General features: G+C 37.3%; 1 protein-coding gene across 1 annotated transcript in view; it reads left to right on the forward strand.

The window, feature by feature from the left end:
* Window positions 1-5,467: 5,467 nt before the first annotated feature.
* Window positions 5,468-15,969, forward strand: part of LOC113094796 (cadherin-12-like) — a 113,820-nt gene continuing 103,318 nt past the window's right edge. The window contains exon 1 of the mRNA XM_026260450.1: window positions 5,468-6,036. The gene's annotated coding sequence lies outside the window, so the exon portion shown is untranslated. The remainder of the gene's footprint in view (window positions 6,037-15,969) is intronic.

The following is a 15,969-nucleotide window of genomic DNA, read 5'->3' on the forward strand; positions in this document are numbered from 1 at the left end:
TCTAGCGTGTTTTGTAACTGATTGCAGGGTTCTGAGTTATATGTATCTTTTTAGATTCGATTTTAGTGACAGATTTTCAGCAGATAATAACTTAGATTTCCTCTCTGTTTCTCAAACAAAGCTATTCAGAAGACTTGGAACATAGGACATGATTCTATTCTTTTTTTTATGGCATATTGTTGTAATTATTGTAAATGTACATGTATGTTACATCTGGGCCCAACAGATGTTGCATATCCCAATTAGCCAGTGTGTTTTCATAGTGAATACAAAGCATTTCTTGACGGAATTCTCTAAAAGTGAATACCTTCCCATGGCTGTTTTGTAAGTAACTTGCATGCAGTGTTTTTAGCACCCAATTCACACCCAAACATTGTGTTGTAAACGTTGTTTGCACAGTGCAGGCTTGTTAAATTATGGCATATTTTACTAGTACTTAACAGTATAGTTCGACCACAGTGATCCAGGAATCCCAATCGCCTCTTTAAAATGCCCAAAGTGTTTGTAATTATTAAGTCTAACCACTGCTTGATAAATTACCAAATGTGCAAAAAACAATAAATTTTTTTTAATGCATGTATTTATCTTCTGCAGACAGTAATAAATGTAAACTGCACCTGGCAAATATACTGTAACGCTAAGTCCTACATAGAAAGTAGACATGTTTTTTGCAATGCAATCGAAGACAATGACTTAATTTTAAATACTCATGGTGGTGTTTAAGCACATTTAGGGTCTGGTTAAACTGGATTGTGGATGATTAGTGAATAAGACTGTGTTGATGTACACGTCATTGTGTGAATTCACCTCCAACCACTTGTTTCTCAAACCTGATCATTTAATTTTTCTTCACATTTTCTAGGAGATGCAGTGCCTTGCTTTGCTCGTTCTCTGCAAACAGTAATATCATCTGCAGGCACGATACCCTTGTGCAGTTTTCTATAAGATTGTGCAGATATAAAAAAAAAAAAAAAAATGCCCAGGACTCTCTGAATTCAGGTCTAGAGATCTAGAAACCAAGGCAGACACAAAGATATTGGCCGATTAGTGAATAAGAGTGTGCTGAATTACTGTGCATTGTTTAAATTCGCCCCTGACTCTGACATCCTTCAAGACTACGCTACAAACATTCAGAGTTTTAGACATCATTGAATTTATTACCTTTGTTCATGTCTAATTTAATTATCCTCCAACCACTTGATTTTCGACTCTAATCACTTGATTTATATCCACGTTGCATAGGATTTCTAATTCCTTGAATTGCTCCTTTTTTCTCTAAACATAAATTTACATGCAATTTCATATGCACAGAACAATTTCAGCTGCGGGCATGAAACCCTCGTGCGGTTTTCTATCAGACATCAAATATGTGAGAAACTTGCACATACTCTCAGAAAATAAGGTACAAAAGCTGTCACTGTGGCAATACCCTTAAAAAAGGGTACACCTTTGCACGTTATTTACTCCTAAATGGTGCCTAATAGGTAGGTGGACTCGCTGAACTCAAGAACTTCAGAAATCTAGAAACTCTTAAGTGAGATGGACATAAAGACATATTGATTCTTTACTTGCATCTATGGTTCAATGGAGAACCTTTAACATCCATGAAAGCTTTCCATTCAACAAAGATTCTTTAGTTGCTATTTTGTTGTTGTTGTATTTTTTTTTTTTTTTTTTTTTTTTTTTTAAGTATTTAATGAAAGGTTCTTTCGGGGTTCAAACCTTTTTCTATGGCATTGCTTCAATACTGTAAAAATATATTTATAATAGTGTATACAAAGCAAACAAAGACATTGATTTAATTTTAAATACCCACTGTGCTATTTAAGCACATTTAAAGCCTGGTTAAACTGGATTGTGGGTGATTAGCGAACAATACTGTGCTGCATTAATGTGCATTGTGTGGATTTGCAGCCAGCCACTTGATTTTCAACCCTGATCACTTGATGTATCTCAATATTGTCTAGGAACTGCAATGCCTTGCTTTGCAGCTTTGTGTGCAGCAAGCAATTTCAGTTGTGGTCATGATACCCTTGTGCAGTTTTCCTGTCAGAAGGCATTCAGATATTTGAGAGAAAGCAATTCACATAAACTGCTACTGAGGAGCTGTTGATTGAGACAGACACAAGGGACAGATTTGGTTGAAGGCAAGTTTAGACAAGTCCATGTGACAAGTGCAAACAAAGACAATGGACCTTAATTTTAAATACTCACAGTGCTGTTTTAAGCTAACAGCTTAAAGGCCTGAATTTAAACTGGATGTGAGTGATTAGTGCAAAATGCCATGCCTAATTACTGGTGCACGGGTGAAACTGGCATCCATCCACTGGATTCAACCCTGATCTATTTGATTTATCTCCACATTGTCTAGGAAAATCCAGTGCTAAAGTTTGCTAATTCTCTTGCGAACATTAATTTACAGATAATCTCATATTCACAGAGCGATTCCAGCGGTGGGCATGACACCCTCGTGCAGTTTTCTCCCAGACAGCATCAGACATATGAAAAAACTCCCAGGACTCTCTGAACTCAACAAGGTCCAGAAATCTAAAAAAATGTTTGAGTGAGAGAGACACAAAAGACAGACTGCTTGAAAGAACAAGTTTAGATGTAAAACCTCTCGTAAGGCACCCAAGAGACTATGTCGAGTGTCGTTCAGCTACACAAGCCGAGATAAAAGAACAGATATGTGGAAATCCCTACAGTCAGCTAGCAATGGTCTACAACCGAAAGCACAAGTACACTTAAGCAAAAGGGTTGACAGTTCATCTTTACCTTCTCCCTCCTCAGCATGTGTTTATATTTCTGTATGTGTGTGTGTTTCTGAGAGGATTATCTTCACGCCCCACTGAGGGTTACACACCATCTGGACAGGAGGTGACCCTGAGTGTGGATGGGGCATGTCTGGAGCTTTTAGGGAGTTGACGTATGTGTGTGCGTCCTCCAATCCAACAAAGCGATGGAAGCATTACTGAATGTAGCTCCCCGCACATCTGAACTAAGCAGTCTGGGGATTTAATCATTGAGGGAGAAGGGAAGACACTACGCGGGATCGTTTAGCCTGGTTGTCCCTGTGTGCCTGTCTCATTCTTGCACTATTCATGTCCATATGTTTGGACGCTGCTCTGTCACAGCTGTACACCTGCTTAATTAATCTCTGATCACTCGCTGTTCCGGCAGAGGGGGAGCTGTCCCAATGAATCACTACGAACAACTGCTTCCTTAACGCCATCACTCTGATTATCAGCACCGGCTCGCTCGGTTAGATCTGAGATTGCTTAAGGCAAATAAAAACCCTTGAAAAAAAAAAAAAATAATTATCAGGAGAGCCGAGAAAAGTTCATTTGAAGTTCTGTAGAATATTCCTGTCAGGCATTAAGTTTGTAATGAGGTAATTATATATTAGCTCGTTCAAAATGATTACTGAAAGTGCCACAACAAACATAGGCACTGTTTAGACCAGTATTAACATTTATTCTCAGGGTCCGCGATACATGCAGGTGTAAATGATGTCTGAAAAGAAGGTTTTGTGATCTGAACTTTCTTGGATCTCTTGATAATTTGCATTTGGAGTGTTTTTTTTTAATCTGGAAATGTCCTTATCCCTGACATTACTTACAGAACTTTGCAATAAGAGATAATGTAAGCATGTAAGACATGCAAGTTTTTTTTTTTTCTTTTTTCTGAACTTTTGTAACTTTTATTTAACGGAGAAACGATCTAGATATGCATAGAATAAAAACTAAACGGAATAGAAAAGGCAACAAACCGAACGTTAACGAAAAAAAAAAAAATGGTTTCCTTATACTGTAAAATGGATCAGTTTTAGAATTAAATGAGTTTTTAACATAAAAAAAAGTAAATAATTTATATATGGCAGTCCAGAAAGATGAATATGGTGGAGGACAGTGATAAAAACCATGTTCTCTCTTCCCTATGCCATCCTGAAGGACAACCCATTAAAAACTTCAGGCATCTATGAGGCATCATTGCTTTTCTTTTTCTTTTTTCTTTCTGCACAAAAACTGAACAAGGTTAGAAAAAAAAAAAAAAAGAATAAGACATTTTGTCAGACATGCTAAAAAAAATAAAAACATCTTCGATTCAAAGAGAAGTTTACAGATCTTCGCTTATTTTCTTTCTGACCATGACAAAAAGTTGGTTTACTTCGCTTCCAAAAAGAACCTTGTAGGCACACTTTAAGAAAAAAACATTATTTCGTGTTGCATTTATGAATAATAGGTCTGGTTATTTGTGATGCATGAGAAATGTGAACGGAGAAGTTAACCTTTCATATGAGTGATGGCCGTCAAGACACACAGCTCCTCATAATGACAAAACCTTAAAGGTTACATATCACCATCTATATTTGCCTGTCACTTTATGAGGGTAGGAGTTGGTGCTGAGTGTAAAAGACTTCAGCCTAAATTCATACATTCAGCCATCATGACAACTAGTTTCTGAAAGCAGCACTGCACCAAATTACGAAGGGGAAAGTACAATTTCAGACTTTAAGTAAAAAATAAAATAAATAAAAAAACTAAATATGCATATCATTTGTGGGAAAGGTTTGGATTAGAAAAACAGAATGATTTCCCCTAGTGGTCTCAGCCCCCCACTGTATAATATTTTTTTTTGCGTATGAATGCTCCCCACATCCATCAATGTGCTGGTGCTGCTGAGCAGCAGGAATCCCTCAAAAATAGGTCAGCATTAATGAAGACCTGCCATTTCTGAAGAGTAATGGTTTAAATATTCGCAGAGACACATACATACATAAATAAATAAACATGCAAACAACATGATTAGCATGTTAGGGGGTGGGAGAAGCATTTGGAAATCACTTCAGTACTGTTTTGTTTTGAACTAATGATACCCATTGCCGTTGTAGTAGGGAAAGATTCCTCTTCAGCTCTTTTTTTAATTCATGATCTAAATGGGATATTGAATTGGACAGGAAGATGAATTTATAGGGGCATTTCATTAAGCCAACACAACTTTTATGACAGGACATCATTATTTGATTAATTATGCCTGTTTATATGCACTACAATTTCTCTAAACTTTTTCCTAAATAGACATTTCTATGAACATTATTAGCTAAATTGAGTTTTACACTGTCAAAACAATTAAACCAGCCATCAATACTCTTAAATTATACTTTGGCTATAAATTACACAATGCAGTATTCTGCAGTATAGGTATATTCCGTTTTGTCAGTTTAAATTCTGGAACTGGACTGGAATTTAATTTGTCAAAGTCATTCCCACACAAGCTCGCTGGTCACTATTTACCTGCAGACAAAAACAAAATGATACACAGAGAGAGACGAACAAACCAGACTAACACAGGACATCTGCGAGTGCATTAGTTTGGAAGAGACACGTTTCCCCGTGAGAACGGAATGATTAGCATATCCCTGCGATGACCGCACCGATCGCGCGCTTCTCTGCGGGACTGGCGGGAGGAAGGGGGGGAGGGGTGAAAGGAGGAAACGAGGGATGGACGGGAGGCTCCATCTCTCTAATCTAGCTGATGAAGATCCCTCACTCCCGAGACCTGACAGGGGTCGCACTCTCTCCAATCACGCGCGCCACGAGCCAGCGAGCCAGTCAGCAAAGCATTCCCTCATTCCGCTCAGTCTTTCTCTCTGTGACCAGCTCACTCACTGGCACTCTCTCTCTCTCTCTCTCTCTCTCTCACACACACACACACACTGTTCATTCTCAACCGCAGGGACATACACTTCGGCACTCTCTTTCGCGCGCGCGTTCGCTCACCTCTCTTTTTCCGTTCCTCACTAGCGGCACGCGCATCTGTATCCGCTTCTGCACTGTACAGGATGAACAAGGACGGAAGACTCCTGAGAGAGAGTAGATGAGAAAACAAGGAACTAAAACAACGAAGGCAAGGTGAAACGAAGAGGAGAAAGAGGGTGAGGGCAGATAAAGGAAGAGAGTTGGACAAGCATTTGGATTTTACTGATTCCAAGCCTCCATCCATCTATTTCTGCTGGTGGAAAAGGACTCAATTAAGGTAGGACGTTTTCTGTGCTCAATCATGTGAATCTGTGTGTTTTGCTGATGTGGACTTTATTACCAGGACAGTAATGAAGAGCTCTGGAGTGTGGAGAGAAAAAAAAAAAAAAAAAACTGAGCTCATAACTCTTGGTGTAAGTGTTGGGTTCCTCTCAAGCTCCAGCTAAATCACTGACCTGTCAGCATCTTCAATTATGAGCGCTTATCCCCAATCGTATAGTCATGTAAGCTGCAATACTTTCAGTGCTAAGACTCCAGAAGGAGACAAGCCGATGATTAATCCCGGCACCCTTTAGAACTAACCGTTTTTGCCCTCGTTTTTTTGGAAAGACATGAGAGGTTGACTGTCGAGGCTGAGATGAGGGAAGGTTGTTTTGCTGCCTGACTCTTCAGAGCGAGATAAAAACTGGCTTGATGCTGGCAGAGATTGGAGTGGAAGTCCTGATTGCAACCCACCAGTGCAAAAAACTCATACCTGAAGTGTGTGTGAGCCTCAATTATGAGTGTGAGTCAACATTTACATATAAAAGCAGGTGCGTGCTTCGCTTTTCACTGCCACAGAGTAGTGAATAACAAGGTTTTTTTTTTTTTTTTTTTTTTTAAATAAGAGCTGGCACCAAGAGACATTTGAGCAACATCAAGGACCTGTTTCAAGTGCTTTTGAGGACTCAGAAAGATAGACAAATTACTAGCAATGCTGGATATCTCAAGTGGCTCTAAAATGCAGTGTTTCCCTGACAGTTTGTTCCCAGATGAAACAAAAGTGCAATGAACAGTTTCGGCATGTTGTGAATTATGAAAGAGAACCAGACTTAATCCGCGTAATGCACTTGTTAAGTCTTTGTTTCTCACACATCATTGTCATTCTATTAATAGAGATATTCATGTACCAAGCGCCGGGGTCTGGTGTTTATGTACATGCTAATTTAATCTCACAGAGATTATGGAATGTGTGACACGCGAGAGGGATTAGACCTCGAGCGGTTTCTGTGTTGCTGATATACATACATGTAAACTTAAATTGAGGAAAACATGTTTTTGCAAGTTTACACACACACACAAAAAATAAAAATAAATAAATAAATAAAATATTCACCTGCTCATCAAATGTAAGCAAATTTGTGAAACTAACCAAGTGAACTGCATTATGTTCTTTGGAACATTCAAAATCATTCTGGAGACCATTGAGCATCAGGTTTTACTCTTCTTGAGTTCATGCCAATGTTTATAAAATGTTCCAGGTAGTTTGTTGTGCTGATAATATCATTTGAAATGAAAAAGCTTGTATTAGATGACAACAAATGCAAAACAGTAGTTTCCGCAAGTGGTCTTAGAAATTTGGACCTCAAGATGTTGCACCAGTGAAACCCAGTAAGAGAGTTGCACTGTTCTAACATCATATTACCTGAATCTACAGAATGCAATTTTGCACTGAGATGCAAAATGAACAATATCTGTAGATTTAATATATAGATCAAACCCATAATTCATGTTAGAAATCTATTTGGAAAGCACTTCATGAGTGTCAGAAATACTCATTATTATGGCAAGTGCAACCAAATATAGAATCACACTCTGGCGTTGAGATTTCCCTCAGAGACATAATTTTCATATCTATAATTTTCATTGGCTGTTTGAACAACTGTATTGTGGCAGCTGTTATGTGTTAGGGGCGGTGTGGCATAATCCCTTCTGAATAGTAAAATTCTGCATCAGCATTCCTAGAATAAACCACAAAGTAGAAAACGGCATTTAAAATAATAGGAGGTGAGCTGTGTCATCCACTTAAATTCATCCAGACTCCATCTCTAGCTGTCATAAATGAGAGGACGTGATGTGCTAGGAATATGACACAATATCAGCCCATCTCAAACTGTATTATCCGCCTATTTTCATTTGATCCGTCGCAACACTGCAAACATCCCACAGTAAAAAAAAAAAAAAAAAAAACTGATCTCGTCCATCTGTTAAAGGTTGCATGGATTTGTGGGACACTCTAGGACAAAAAACGAAAATAAAAAGAGTTTGAATGCACAACAGGCAGTGGACGGAATTTAACTCACAGATGATGCCGAAATGCATCCTATCTCTTCCCGGGATCAAGCCAGCCTTTACAAAGACGGGCTTCAATCAGTGTCTGAAATCAGTAGGCAGGGACAGTCCAAAGATCCCTCCTGAACTTACTTTAGAAACCCCGAGCTGGCAGGTCTTGGTTTGCCTTTTGTGCTCAAGATCAGAGCAGACAGTAGAAGAAGCAGAGCTAGTGATCTGAGCTACTGGTGAAAACAAAGCCGTGTCCCAACAAGAGTCCAATTCCCCAGAGCCAGCTACAGCAGATGCGCTAGCATTGGGTTTAATGAGGAATCCTCTTTTGACCAGTTGGTAACAAGAGACAGACAGATCCGAGAGAGACGATCAGCACAGAGGGAGGGAGACAGCTCTGAGGGAGAGACGGCTTTGAGGATGAGCTAAATGAGGTCTAATCAGCTCAAAACAGATGGAAACCCTGAGACGGAGGGGATCGAGAACGCAAGATTTGACATGTCCCTATGTCGCTCTCATCAGAATTCAATTGGAATTGAGAGGGAGTGATGACATGAAATGGCACAGGTCCAGGGACATGAAAACGAGGGTCAATAACAGCTGAACACACTTATGTATTTGAGTGTGTGTGTGTGTGTGTGTGTGTGTACTATAGACCCACATGTCCAGATTAACCTTGAACCCCTTGACCATTCCCATAAAACCCCCAGCCTATCCATCTCTATAAAACAACCAAATTAAACACCATATCATGGACCAAAGGTTTTACGTGCTCTTTTGAAATTAAATAATTCAATGCACTATGTAGACGCTCTGTTCCCAGTCCAACCAGACCATTATGGAAATAAGATGAACAAATGGGTCATGCAGAAAGCACATATACACATATGTAAGCCTGAATATGCATAACACCTATTTTCAGTGTAAGCAACTCTTCTTTTATTGCCAAACACAAGAAACATTCCAGCTGATACATTGTCAGAAAAAAAATAAAAAATAAATAAAAAATTCCCCATCTACCTTATCTACCCATTAAAGGGTACCTTAAGTTAGTAACATGCATCCATCCACACAGGTACAAAGGTACAGTACAGACCAAAAGTTTGGACACACCTTCTCATTCAAAGAGTTTTCTTTATTTTCATGACTATGAAAAATGTAGAGTCAAACTGAAGGCATCGAGGGCTATTTGAGCAAGAAGGAGAGTGATGGGGTGCTGCGCCAGATGACCTGGCCTCCACAGTCACCGGACCTGAACCCAATCCAGATGGTTTAGGGGTGAGCTGGACCGCAGACAGAAGGCAAAAGGGCCAACAAGTGCTAAGCATCTCTCGGGGAACTCCTTCAAGACTGTTGGAAGACCATTTCAGGTGACTACCTCTTGAAGCTCATCAAGAGAATGCCAAGAGTGTGCAAAGCAGTAATCAAAGCAAAAGGTTTTCAGTTGTTTCACACTTTTTTGTTATGTATATAATTCCATATATAATTCCACATGTGTTAATTCACAGTTTTGATGCCTTCAGTGTGAATCTACAATTTTCAGAGTCATGAAAATAAAGAAAACTCTTTGAATGAGAAGGTGTGTCCAAACTTTTGGTCTGTACTGTATATATGAGTTAAAGGAACACTTTTTGCACATGTATTTGTCTGACAGTGTATTCAGATGTGAGGAAGTCCATTAGATTTTGTTACTTTGTGTTCTTCTTAAGGATCTTAATGTTAGAGATGAGCAACTGAAAGACCAGTTATTGTTGTAACAAGGTAAACCTACTTTCAAAATTAAGTGCATGGATGAAATCACTATTGTACATCATAGCTATCATCCTGAAAATGGAAAATAAATACAGTAAATAAATAATGCTAAAATAAAAATGAAACCAATCGGAATAAAGTAAATGTTGAGTTAAAATAAGATTAAATTATAATCAGGTATCAAACAGGTATCATCTGATTTGGCAAATGTTTACTAAACATTATTTTTATCTATTTCTTTATTATTTATATTTCATATTTCAGCATGTGCTGTTTTGTGTGTGGGTTCAGTCCGATTTCTTTTTTCTTTTTTTTTTAAAACTATTATTCAGCAAGTACCAATTAAATTGACAAAAATAGAAAAAAAATATTTTGCATTGCTATTATATTTCAAACAAAATGCTGTCCTTTTTTAAATTCTTAAAAAAATGTGTTATGCTTCTTGAGCAACAAATCAGAATATTAGAATGATTTCAGTAAGATGTGACACTGAAGAAAATTAAAAAAAGAAGACTGAAAAACTTGGCTTTTCCTTCACAGAATAAATTATACGAAAATAAATAAAAAAAGAATAAGGTCTAAATTGCAATAATATTTCACTGTATTACTGTAGTTCTGAATAAAAGCAGGCATGGTGCGCATAAGAGATTTCTTTAAGAACTATACATTTTTGATTGGTAGTGTAAATAAGTTTTTGTATCCATCGCATATACTAGAATCCACAGCAAATCCACAACTTGTAACTGCAGTTACTCATTTTACATTCAAAAAGGGCATTTATATACTGTAGAAATACTAATGGAACAGTAGCTAAAACATGTAGTGTTTATTAATTCTAAAGGTCACATAGAATGAGACAAATGTTCATGAAAAACTAAAAGATTACAGTTTCTGCAGCAAGAAACCTTTAATATGATAAGTGGACTTCAGAGAAAAGAAAATGCTGCTAAAGTATATGATATGGCTCAGAGATACTTCAGAACACGTCCTTTACACACTTCTTAGTTATTTTACACTCCCTCTACACTCCAAAGCATCAAGTTCCTTATTTCAACCAGCCCAGTGGCTCTTTTCATTCACACAAACCTGAGCCGCTTATCTCTGCTTCTCTCTTAAAGCGATCTCAATGCATAATGCAGCTGAATAAGCTCTCTCTTTTAAGAAAGCCATCGCTGATGCAGTGCAAGAGCATTGAGGGAGTGAATGGCCGGGCAGTGCTGTACAGAGGAGGATATCACTGCCGTGGGCTGCAGCAAAGATCCACGGTAATCCCGTGTACTTATTGTGTGATTGACCAGGGCCTTCAGATATCCTGGAGACTGAATGGGTTGTAGAAAGGTGAGCGACAGGCCAGCTGAACCAAGGCCTCAAACAGTCAAAGGAATGGTTTATCCAAAAATGACAGCTCTTTCATCACTTACTCACCTTCACGCCATTCCAAAAACTATGAAACTTTATAAAAATGCATCATAAAAATGTTCCATTTGAAATGTGTGCTGTATTCTGAAAACACAATAACTGACTGGCATGGAGATAGTTCAGAAATGCTAATCGGAGTTGGGTTTGAATCATTCAATAATGAATAAGACAGATCTGGTTCACTACAATTAATTCTAGTTACAATGGTTAAAAGATGGGAAATATTGTCCATAAATAAATACTTTTTGGATTATTACCACAAAACAGTACATAGCTAACATTAAGGCCTTAGCTCAAGGAATATTTAAATCCAAAAATGACACCTCTGTCAACATTTACTTACCCCTCAAGTTGTCCCATAACTGCGAGATGTTCTTCTGCAGAAAACAAAAAAGGAACATTTCAAGATTTTTTTTCAAGGCTCTTTTTCAATTAATACCTGAGCACTGCAGCATAAAAATGCCCCATATGACTTGTGTGCTATGTTCTGATGCCACATTATAGCTGACTGGAAAATAGATAATGTTCAATTCCTGAATGAATCACTTGAATCATCAGTATTTGATTCACAATGTGAATCGGAATCCAGTAGATGATTCATTAATGAATCTGAGTGATCCGGTTCAACCCTCTCACTTAATATTCTAGTCACAACAAATAACAGCTTACTGGAGGAAAAGATTGCCAAATGTCGTTTTATGAATCCAGAAGATTGATCTATACTGCATGAGTCATATGGACCTATTTCATGATGCTTTTTTGTTGCTTGAAAGCTTAAGTCGCCATTTATTTCCATGGAAATAGCACAACCGTAACCATCTTGTTAATGTATTCTTTTGTGCTCTGCAGAAAAAAGGAAGTCATAGAGGAAACAACATGAAGCTTAAAAAAAAGATGACAGAATTTAAATTTTTAAGTGAACTACACCTTTAAGTTCTTTCTTTCTGTGCTCTGGTTCTCTTTATTTTCTTTCTGCATCTCTTGCTAGGATCTTTCTTCCTGCTTTCCTGTCTCTGTTCCTTTCTCTTCACCCATGTAATTTTAATGGAAGGACAGAGCAGCAGCTCTCACCCTCCTTCGTGTCCTCAGCAATGATAGCTCCTGCTACTGAACTTGGATGTGTGTGTGTGTGTGTGTATCAGAGTATCCATTATCATTTTCATCCAGAGCGAGAGATCCGACCAGATCACTCATCCGGATATGCCATCAACCATCAACAACACTCCTGCGGAGAGCCTTCTGCCCAACGCCGATCAATAATTGAGATTATTTGCACTCCTTTCACCTTGGGCCATATGTAGTTTAAAGCTTCAATAAAGGGAGTCATTTCTACAGTGTTTTATCACAGGCAGAGCTACTTGCATGTGTGAGTTCGTGCACGCGTCTGCTGGCACACAATTAAAATGTCACCTTGGTACAGTTACAGATATATCCGTCACTGCTGTGACATGGTTACCGCTATTCTGAAAGTCTTGAAACGTATAATGCACCAACTCTGATGCACAAGCTATTGAACTGATAGCAGCCTGGAAAAAAGTTAAAGAAAATGAAAATCATTTTGACACGTTTCAGTGTTCAAGGCAACAATACAGCGTTTTCCAACTCTGTTCCAAAAGCTACCGAGCTGTCTACGTAGCTAGGCATTATACATGCTTTCTTTTAGCCAAATTCAAAGGCAGCATATATAGATATGTCCTTCAAAAAGAATGCATTCCCATAATGCTTTGCAAAAGCTCCAAAAATAGATGGCAGATGGAGTTAAATAAATCATTATTCATTTTAAACCTAAAATGAACTTGGTAACTAAAAATATAAACAAAAAGAGTTTAATAGTGGTCTGTTTTAGATACTACTACTTTTATTCAACAAGAATACATTAATTTGGTTAAAAAAGACAGTAAAGACATGTATAATGTTGCAGAGAGTTTCCACAAAAATATTAAGCAGCACAACTGTTTTCAATAAGAAATGTTTCTTGAGCACCAAATCAGCAAATTTGGATCGTTTCTGAGGGTTCATCTGAAAGTTCAGCTTTGCCAACACAGGAATAAGTTTTATTTTTTACATTTATTAAAACAGAATACAATTATTTGGAATTGTAATACTATTTAACAATATTTCGTTTTTTTACTGTGATTTTAATTAAATAATAAAAAAATGCAGTCTTGATGAACATAAGAGACTTCTTGTTGACCCTAAACTTTATAATAATTGCATTTTAAAGTAAGTAAAGTTATTAATTGCACTTTAAAATATATTAACATAGAAAAAAAAAATAATTGCAATACCAAATATTTCTACTCTATTTTTCTACTATTTCATTTATTTTCACTATTATTCACATATGATTTTTGCAATAATATGTTTTATCTTAGCTACAGAAGAGTGCAAGAAGGGTGCTATTTTTGTAACAAAGAGAGCTGCCTTGTATTTGGAACATTTCAAATCAGTCCATTACAGTTGTAATGAAAGGCAATTCATTTGACATTAGAACAGAGACACTTTTTTATTTATTTTTTGGCAATTCCCCTCACTTTCACATGTGTCAATTTCCGCCATCAGACCTCAACATTTCCACTACTTTCATGCTTTTCTCTGCTTTATTTTGAACAGGTAACCCCTCACTGTCACCCTCCACCTGCCACCCCTACACACACACACACACACATGCTGAGAGACAATCAGCAGAAGGGGGCCTAAACATCTCAAATTAAAGTCTGGCTGTGATGGATGGGCTCCTATCTGAGAGAGATATTGCACCTGTTTCCCCCCTGAATGATAGCCACTTCTCCCCATCGTTTATATTGATTTGTCTCCTTCCTCACTGCTCTTTTCCAGCAGCTACTCGTACACACACTACATGGCAGTAGCATGAACATTAATGCTACAATGCATCTACATACTAACTAGAATTTTACTCTGATGCCTCTGTGTAATAGATAAACACTTCAATTAAGCGTCAACCATCTTTCACATTTTTAATTCCTCTTTCTCTTTCTCTACATCATCTCCAAGGTTATGCAGACAATGAAGAACTATTGCATTTCCTTTGTGAGAAAGAAAAGCAAGAAAAAGTGGGATGTAGAGAAATCCTTTGCCAATGCAGAGGTGGCTTGGAAGAAGTATAAAGGAAGTTAAAGACAGTTGCAAAAAAAAAAAAGACAAAAAAAAAAAAAATTTTCAGAACCTTTCATCAAATAGATATTTTCCCACCTTTTGAAATAACTTTTCTTGTGTAACCAAGTTTGCACAGATAAGGACATATAATGAAATATCAAAAATTATCATAGTCTACAAAAAAATTCTCACTCTCAGGTTATACCAAACCTGTATGAATTTATTTGTGTGGAACATAAAAAAGAAGATATTTTTAATCATCTTGGCAACCAAACAGTTGATGCCCACTGACTTCCATAGTAGAAAAAGTTTTTTTATTTTTATTTTTTTTCTGAACAGAAGTAAATCCATACAGGTTTGGAACAGCAGGAGGTTGAGTAAATAAAGGCTATTTTTATTTTTTGGATTAATTATTGCCTCTAGTTTCTTTCTTTTTTTCTTTATTATATATATATATATTTTTTTTTTTACTTTCAAGCAAGCCTTTGTCAAAATACAAGTAGGCCAGTAGAATTGCTATTCCCCTATTCTTTCAGTACAATCAAACCCAGACTGATTAAATTAAGTCCCAACTTGCATTGATTAACAGTAAATATTCTGTTTTATAATATTCTGTAAATGTGTCAGAATATGCAAGTTAAAAAATTGTGATATCATTTGCATTCCTCTCTGCATGGTTCATTTCTGTTCAACAGCATGTGATTCACATACCGTGCCGTGATATCTCCCATTTTTAAACCTTCCTCTCTTCTTTCTGTGGATGCTCTGTGTGCAGTGACATTCTCCACTTGTTCTGTTCTAATACTGTTAACTCATATCTCTGCTGGACTTTGATACTTTAAAGTGTTTTACATGAACCATTTCTTTTTTTCTCTTCCAACACACTGAAATTGCATGAGGTGTAATTTATGAGCTTTCCCCCATATTTGAATATCTGTCAAAGTGCCATTTGGATAGCTGATGGGTTCATGCTGTAGAGGAAAGTTTGAATATATTCATTGGTTTTCCTGGGCCGGAGTGAAACCCACGCAGTGAAACAACATCCAGACAGAAACGAACTGGCTGAAGTCTTACCAGAGCCATGCAGAAAACACCACCTCAGCAGCAGGGACAGAAAATGTGTGAGCACTCGTGTGTAAAATAGAAAGAGAGGTATTGTCTGTCTGCATATATTGCCACATATGCTGCATTTGGATCAATCTCAGCATGACATTTCCAAACATACCCTGAACTCTATCCATATAGACAGTATGAGAGTTAACCTTGCACTATCACTTACACTATAGGCCAGAAAATGTGATGAAGCAATGTGCAACAGGGTTGTGTGCCATTCTGGATTGATATGAAAACACATTTTATTTGAATTTTGAATTGAACCGAAATTTAGATTGAATTGAGGTAGCAAACAGGAAAGTGAATTACTTTTTAAATGTGAATTAAAGGATAAATACTTTTACTGAACTTCAAAAATGTTTAACAAGAAAAGCAAAGCTTGCTGATTTTGAGAATTTGGTGGGATAGATAGATAGATAGATAGATAGATAGATAGATAGATAGATAGATAGATAGATAGATAGATAGATAGATAGATAGATAGATA

Source organism: Carassius auratus, unplaced genomic scaffold (assembly GCF_003368295.1).
Source record: "Carassius auratus strain Wakin unplaced genomic scaffold, ASM336829v1 scaf_tig00215421, whole genome shotgun sequence".
NCBI classification, from domain to species: domain Eukaryota; kingdom Metazoa; phylum Chordata; class Actinopteri; order Cypriniformes; family Cyprinidae; genus Carassius; species Carassius auratus.